Source organism: Halyomorpha halys, unplaced genomic scaffold (genome assembly GCF_000696795.3).
Source record: "Halyomorpha halys isolate HHAL.00 unplaced genomic scaffold, Hhal_1.1 Scaffold2121.1, whole genome shotgun sequence".
In the NCBI taxonomy this organism is placed as follows: domain Eukaryota; kingdom Metazoa; phylum Arthropoda; class Insecta; order Hemiptera; family Pentatomidae; genus Halyomorpha; species Halyomorpha halys.
The window spans coordinates 9,635-18,133 of NW_027113738.1; the positions used below are offsets into that span (position 1 = coordinate 9,635).

The following is an 8,499-nucleotide window of genomic DNA, read 5'->3' on the forward strand; positions in this document are numbered from 1 at the left end:
GACCTTATATTGTAAACTGTTTTTAGAATTCTACTACTGGGTAGTTTCTCTACATCCTGTATCATATCATTATGTCATTATGATCAAATTTACTTGTTGTATTTTTTTATACAGTTGTAAATATCAATAAATAAATAAAAAAAAATTTTTTTCTTATATAATTATAGATAGGAACAGATGATGGTCAATTGTCTGAAACGTCGCCAATGATTAAATAAAGAAATTAAAAGTAATAAGTTTTTTTCTTCTAAAAATTGAACCTTTAGACACAAATTAAAAAATAAAACGAATTCATCTTTATTCCTGGTGCTACTTTTTTATGAATCCTATGAAAGCTTTAAAACTACTAAAATGTTCTTTATTGTTGTACATAATATGTAATTACTATCTAAATGGATTAGTCTTAACATCAGGGGTACAGTACAGCGGAATTCATGATCTGGAGGACTAAAAGAATCTAAGAGCATATCTTCCACAAAATCTTTTAAGTGCAGTTAGAAAAAACAACCTGGACAGCGAAGGATGTGAAACATAATACCAGTTCATACAATGCTGGCCATTTCTTTAGAAAATACAAGGATACTTCGTATGAGAACAGCTTTGTTCGAAACCTTTTGTGTGAAACCTTGTGTAAAAAGGTGGAAAATCAAATTCCGCCGGGAAATAATAAGGGCCAACATGGAACAGTAGATCCCCGCTCTATTGCTTTGATTTCCCCCGACGCTAGTATCCTTATTTCGATTCTAAAGATGTTATTTCGTTCCGATTCTATCTTGTTATATTGAGCATATGTAAAAGTCGCTGATTTTCCAATATTTTCTTATGGTAGCCGAAAATATTTTGCATAGGAAATTCAACTACAACTGAATAAGCATTATGTATTAAGTTATTTAGCATAATCATAGTTGAAAAAAAGTACCTACGATTATATTTTATGGTAATTGCGATTATATTATCCAGAATAGTGAATATATTTAAAGAGTTCCAACCTGAAAAGATTACATCTATATAGAAGAATGGTGGTAGTTAGTGGTATAGAACAATGCTAGACCTTAGTTATATAGGAAAAAAAGTTATCTAAATAATAAAATATAGCTTATTGTATACAAATTTTATAAAATTGTAGATTGTAAGTATCTTATTAAACATGTGTCCAATCAATCTTAACATGGATTTGACTGACAAAGTTATTTGGACCGAGAGATTCCAAAACTATAGGCGATACATATCCTTAAATGGTATTAATAATTACATTAATAAAACTAGAATAACTTTATATGATTTAAGAACATTTGAAACTATTTTAAGATAAATCATTTCCCTATATTTAAAATGGAGGAAACTTGCCCAAGTCGCGCCTGTCCGATTATCTCGCAGGCTGGGACAACAAACCCGTATTACAGTCCGGATTTGCGGAATGGTTTATTAAACCCCTTTTCTAGCTTATTTAGTTTTTATGTAAAATTAAAAAAAATGTATAAAATGTCAGAGGAAAAATTAATTTTATTTCTGAAAACTACTGAATTCAGGGTAAAATTAAGTATTTATAATCATGAAAAATTAACAATAATCTTCTTGGAATAGCATTATCTGAATATAGAACGAGGCGAACTTGGTGGTTGATGTTGATATTATTTATTTGTTATTTTTTTAAATATTTAAATAATGTATATATTGTGTAGGCTGTAAAGCGAAATTGACAACTAGTATTTTCGGAAAACATTTGTAACGTTTTAACTTGAAAAAAAATAATAGGACTCTCTTTAAAATGGTTATTATTTCAAAACTTAACAAAACGATTTTTCAGCATAAAAAACTTCCTTATGATTTAATCTGAAAAAAAGAAGTTAAATGCCTGTTTTTTTCGTCTTCTTCGTCAGTTAAAATCTTTTAGAGAGAGCTCTACAATTATAGTGGTTTATCATGTCTTTGCAATAACAATTCTAAATTACAGTAATTGAAAATACTTTTTCTCAATATTGATTATTTCATTTTTTAGTTATTATTTAATGTTATATACCTTAAACAACAGTTAACAACTATTATACTAATTCCAAAACAAATATAATTTGAATTAAAATATTGAGGTCATAAACTATTATATTGACCGATAGCTAAGACTGTTAAAAAAATCCTAACATCTGTGATATTTCGCTTAGATTATTTAATTTGACTGCTCCTTATTCGCTCTTTTTAAAAGTGTATTATTGTTAAAAATCTGTTTCTTTTGGCTACCCATCAAGACCTTTAAACAGTTGTGCTGTAACTGCCCTGAATTTGATCATGATAATTGATATTAACTTTAAAACAATTATTTTGTCGCTATTTATCTTGTATCTTGACTCCTAACTTAATTTCATCATATTATCATAACGTTGCGTTTACATTGACTGAAATGCAATTTAAATTGACTACCATTCCGCTAAGGTAAACCGGGGTAGGCATTCTTCGTATTTCAGTTTAGCACAATCTGTAGTAAAATATTAATAGAAATGAACAAAAAACTACGAGTGTGGGGTTAATCAGAAGTTTTAACTAATTAACTTTTCCAAAAATTTACTTACTCAAGTTTACATTTTTCATAACTTTATTCGAAAGTTAAATATAGATATTTTATAGCATTTTCTCTCTCTTTTAATTTAATTATATAAAGTAACTTATTAATTTATCGTTTTTTAGTTTGAAAATCAATGCATTCAGAAGGAAGTGTTCAGTTTTTATACAATAATGATCTAACGTGTGAGAAATAATCTGTTATGTGTGAAATAGTTTTTTGAGCATGCTTGTAATCGTTAATTGAAGTAAATAGTTTTACACGTCATTATTCGATTTGAACCATAAGTTTTATGGTTTCGTTATTGTAATTATTGCTAACATAAAAACAATTATATCTTTAATTTCGTATTTATTAAAAAAAATATTGGTTTGGCTCAAATTTTAAACTATAATTAAAACTTAGCTGAGAGGATGGTACCGTCTAGGTCGAGGCTTTTATGCTCAAGAACTTAAGATCTTTTTTTTTTCTTCAGATATCCCCTTTTCGATATTATAAAAATAAGTAGTTTTAGGTTAATTATAATTATAAGTAAATTTTAATCATAAATATATTATAATTACTCATATAATTGTAATTAAAACATTACCTCGAATATAATACAAAGTAATAATAGTAAAGATTTAACTATTCAATGATGTTTTTCATTCCTCACTAGATGCAACTGATTTTTACCAGAGGTCTAAAATCTTCTTTATCGCGTACTCTTCAAAATTGGTTTATTTATGCAATGATGGAACCTGCCTTTGAATTTTATAGCCATCGTTATGAGGTCAAAAGTGCAGAATAAAAATACGTAAACCATTAATCAGAAGTACTCCTACAACGGAACTATCCATCATTATTTAAAGTTAAGGAAAGGAACTGCAGAGAAAGAAATCTTTTTGAAGTTTGAATTTCAAATTATGAACGGGATTCTCGCCTAAGTGCTATTGAAAAAGAACGCGGAAAGGAGAAAAGTCTGACTGGAATAGAAATAAATTGAAAACAAGTCTTTTAAAGGAGTTGAAAGAGGAGGTTGCAAAAGTTTCTTATGCTCTTTCCTTATAGAGGGTCCGTTTTAATTAGTTTAAAGAAGATTCGCTGATCGTATTTCTTTCTGCAATAATAATTAATTAATTGGTCATTAAAACCGTTGAGGTGTTAGAAGCACGGTATCTGCTACCGCCTCACTTCGCCATTGTTTTAGCCTTCATTACCCTTATCTAATCAAGATTCGATTATAGCTGGTTAATTTAATTGTTCGAAATTCAATTGCGTACTACCTTTGTATTCTATTTGTAACAATATAGCTGTGGAGCTAGAGCTCATATAATACCTGAAATCTGATACAGTAAAATTAGCTGTTTGTAAAACTGAATATGCACAGATAAAAAAATAGTGTATACCTCTGAGTAGAATTTACATTAAAAATTCTAGAATTAAAACTATAAAACCGTGTATATCCAGATATCGTTTTTACCTATATATATGTTTATTCTTAGAGGTCTCCCAACAACACTATTAAATGAACAAATCTTTTGCTCTCAGTGGAAATGAATAATACACATAAAGTATTTTGCGAGTGGCTATGAGTTGAGTGGCTCAACTGATCCTTATATTTTATGTGTATAAATCAAAATACATAAACAAATAACAATCTATTACTTATAATAATTTACTATTAGGACCTCGATCCGATTTAAATGCCTAACCGACATACTTAGCTAGAAACCAATATCCTGCTATGTATCGAGGCATTAGCTATTATTACAACAAGATTTATTAAAATTTTTTACCATCTATCCCTTATACCTGGTCAGGGTAGGCCTTTCGAAGAACCTCTTACTGCTTCCCTGGATATGTGCACATTTGTGTTTGGTTTGCCACATTCGCTTATTAGATCTAGCAGTTCTAGACACTTGAAGAAGACAGTTTTTGACGAGGGATCGGAATCCAATTAAGCATGTGTAGGCCCTTCCTGGACATGCCAAAACTTTCTCACCCACTCTCGGGCCTGGGGAGGGGGACACCTACCTCGGAAGCGTTCGGTCACCTATTGGCAATGAGGAATGAGATTGAAAAATAAGGTAACGCCCCAAAAGGGAAGTGGAAGAAAAGGGGTAGGGCAACTAGACCAGGGAAAAAGGGAAGGAACAGGAAGGTTTAGACGAGAGAGGACCAGGCTTGAGAGAGCAGCAGAAGCCGGAGTGGAGCAAGATGCACTTCAACCAGATGAAGTCGTAAGGGCCACGAGACCTGGACAGCCCTTATGAACAAGACGACACCTACGGAACTACATCCCACGGCATGAATCATTCAAATCAACAGCTATAAGTATAATTTTAACAATAAGAAATAATGTAAGAATCATATTTTATGGCAACCATTTATTTGAATCATTTTAATCATAGCAATAAATTGTAAATAAATACTTAGTCTCTTTATGTAGTTTATATACCATTATATAATCCAATATACCAGGCCATATTGTATTATATAATTAATAGTAACAACATTCTATTAATATAAAGGTATTCAATTGGTAAACTGATAAACACACAAAAAGCCTTTGGAAAAGAATCCAATCACAATCATTGTTTTTTAGGACTCAATATATAATTAATTAATTAACTTAATTTTAGATAATTGCCTTCAGCGATTCGACAAATCCCACCAAATCGCATTTACCCTTCATTGTGAGCCCATAACCTCCTGTCGCATAGTATCCTTTAATAACACTCCACTTATTCCAATCGTCTGACTTCGAATCCTCAGACAAGACTGAAAAGACAGGAAACTGCTAGTGGATTCCGACTATTACAACCCTTACCAGACAAACGGTTTAAACTCCCAACTAATTACAAAGGACTCATTTATATGACTGTAATAAGGCTTATCTGGACTTACGGAGTTTAACTTAGGGGCACCACTAAACCATCGAATTCTTTACGTATCCAATACTTACAATCCACAATCCTTCATAAAATCTTTACTACTGTTTATAGAGATCTACTTATCTAGAAATGTTATGGGAGATCTATCAATAGATAGGTTTCTCGAAATGTCTGTATCATGTTTGTATAACTTCCATCAAATTTACTTGTTGTATATATTTTTAAATAATGCAATTGTAAATATCAAAAAATAAATTAAAAAAAAATAAATTGAGTTTTGAAAAAAAATTAAGTATTATCAAGATATATAAAAATATTTTTAGAAGAGGAAATTTGAAATTATAAGAAAAAAAAACTATTAAATTATAACAGTTTATAGATAACTATTAGAGATCTCACAATAATAGATTATAGATAACTATTAGATATCAGACTAATATTAAAATTAATCTCTAAATATTTCTATTAACCTTTTCCACTATTGAATATTATTCTAGTAATCCTGATTCTGAATGCAGTCCATTCTACACTACCATACAATTGTCAGCCCAGCAGACTGCCCGATGCTGTTAGGGGGCTGCAAGAGAGCTGTTATACACAGATCCGCTCAATCAAATCACAATTAATCACAGTGGCTAACCCTATCTATCAAAGAAGCTGCTCCCTTCAATCACCCCCCCCATCTACCATACCCTTTTTCACCCGCCTTTGATGTATTAGCCTGGCTAAAGATTTTTATCAACCATGGATCTTGACGGTTTACTGTGACATTCATCTTTCATGCGGTGTTAAACAAGTGAAGAGCATCGGTTGTAACCAGGGAAAACATTCCCTAGTCTCATTATTTAAATTTATTTAAAATAAAGTTATTTAATTGAAACATGTATATGAAAATTCCAAACTATTTATAAAGTTTTAGAATATAATGCAATATTTATGCTAACGCGAGTTTGTATTGATCTGAAGTGAATGATCTAATGTAGATGCTGTTTTATTTTTAGTTGTTTTGTACTTATTGGTTTGTCACCATTTAATTTTATTTAGTTTAATTTATAAAACTTTGTAAATCTTGCATTAATTTGTTCTCTTATTTTTATTGCAAATGTATGCATGTATATGACAAAATATAACTGTATACTGTAAAGGAAAAATAAATTACATTTTCACTGCTGTTATGTAATTGAAATACCAGCATGAGAAGGAAATAAATAAAAGTAAATTTAATTAAACTGGGGATCTTTTTTTGTCAGCTTTGTCCACCTGATATTATATCAATTGCCGAGAGATAAAAGGCCGTGAGGATAGTTGCACCTGTTAAAACAGGTCCTAGGCATTTAAGCCAGGGAATGCACACTAATGTTTGATTGTCAGCATCAATGCTCTCACTAAACGATCATTGAACATTATGCTCCCCTTGACAAAGATGGGACTACTTGAACATCTCAGTCAATGCAGCTAAAACGGATTGTGTTGTATTCACGCACGCAGCGCACAAGAGATCAAGACTACCGAAGACTCTCCATGTGAATAATACGGTGAGCTCACCTTCCAAATCTATCGTATATTTGGGCGTAAAGCTAGACCGTCATCTTAAGCTTTCTGCCCATTTATATCAGAAGGCGAGAACAGTAAGACGAAAGTCATATCGTCTCAACCACCTCCTCACTTCTCCGGCTCACTCATTGAGATTAAAGCTGCAGATATACAAAAGTATCCTGAGACCAGCACTGCTATATGGGGCACCATTGTTTACCCACATATCACATGAAACCCAGCGCCTTCATCAAACTTTTAAAACTGGACTTCAAAAGCCATTAGCCCAAGTATTAGCAGGAAAAATCACAGGATGTCAATTAGGGAATTTTCCCTCGCGGACTCTATGCAGTACGGTTACTTTGAAGGTTTGAGCTGGAATTAACCAATGATGAGCCAGGTAACGTGAGGTGACAACCCCTTACGAACAAGTAGGGGGAGAGCACGAGAGGCAAGGTAACACAACTACAGGAGTTGAAGAGTGTTAGGAGTACAGAAGAGAAAGGGCCCTGAAGCAGTACAGGAGTACAGAGCAAGGAGAACAGCCAAGAAAGACGGACATCTCTAGCTAGGCCAGGACGATGAGAATGAACGGAGAGAGGACCAATGACCATCGAGAGAAAGAACTACATGACTACCGCTAAGCCGCCGGACACACCAAGTTAAGTAAAATCCTCAGATGGTATTTTGAATGGCAATTGCAATCAGAGTTGATTAAACTTAGATTCAATTTGACTATAAAAGATCTTAGCTAGTATTCTCAATGCATAGTATTTTAAATAAACTTTAAGCTAATGGGTCTACCTTTTATCAATTATACGTTAACTGTAAATATTCCCAAGTACAAACCTGACTTCACATTGTAATTTAATATCTCTGCATGCCACTTTATAAGCATCACCTAATAAATTGGTGAACATGAAACCGTTGGAAAAGATCTCCAATAATTAATTACATCTAGCATACCATAGGATGGGGGTCTATGGTATCTAGTTCTTGGATTAAATATATTACATATGTCTCTTCCAGTCAGGAACCGATAGAGATACATAACATAAATATAAATATAAATATACAAGTAAATAAATAAAATGCAGTCGTGGCACCCCCCAGACAGCCTTAGAACAGCTTTGAATTCCCACAACATACCACTGCATATCTCATATACTTGATGTAACAGGATTGGTGGATAACAGGAAGGAGGTAATTTTATATCTAATTTACTATTAAAAAGTTTGAATAAAATATTGCCCAACGCGGCACAGAAAATAAAAGTTTTTTTAAGCATGTTCAGTCTTTTACCGAAGAAGAAATAATCACTAAAACTATTCAAGCTCCAACAGTGCAATCGTAAAGTAGATAAAGTCCCCCTTTAAGAACATGATGAGGCGTCCCTAACTCTATTGAAACTGGGCTTAATGAAGGACCAATAGAGGAAATTTTACATTTCACTCAAACAAATATCTTAAACTGTTTTTCTAAAATAATGAACTATTTGTTAATGTTATTTTTCAGCCTCCAATTAGACGGCACCCC

General features: G+C 32.1%; 1 non-coding gene across 1 annotated transcript; it reads right to left on the minus strand.

Annotated features, from left to right (window-relative positions):
* Window positions 1-6,742: 6,742 nt before the first annotated feature.
* Window positions 6,743-6,858, minus strand: LOC112211043 (U4atac minor spliceosomal RNA). Its single transcript, XR_002945417.1, has one exon. It is a non-coding gene; the product is annotated as a U4atac minor spliceosomal RNA (small nuclear RNA).
* Between the last annotated feature and the right edge of the window lie 1,641 nt (window positions 6,859-8,499).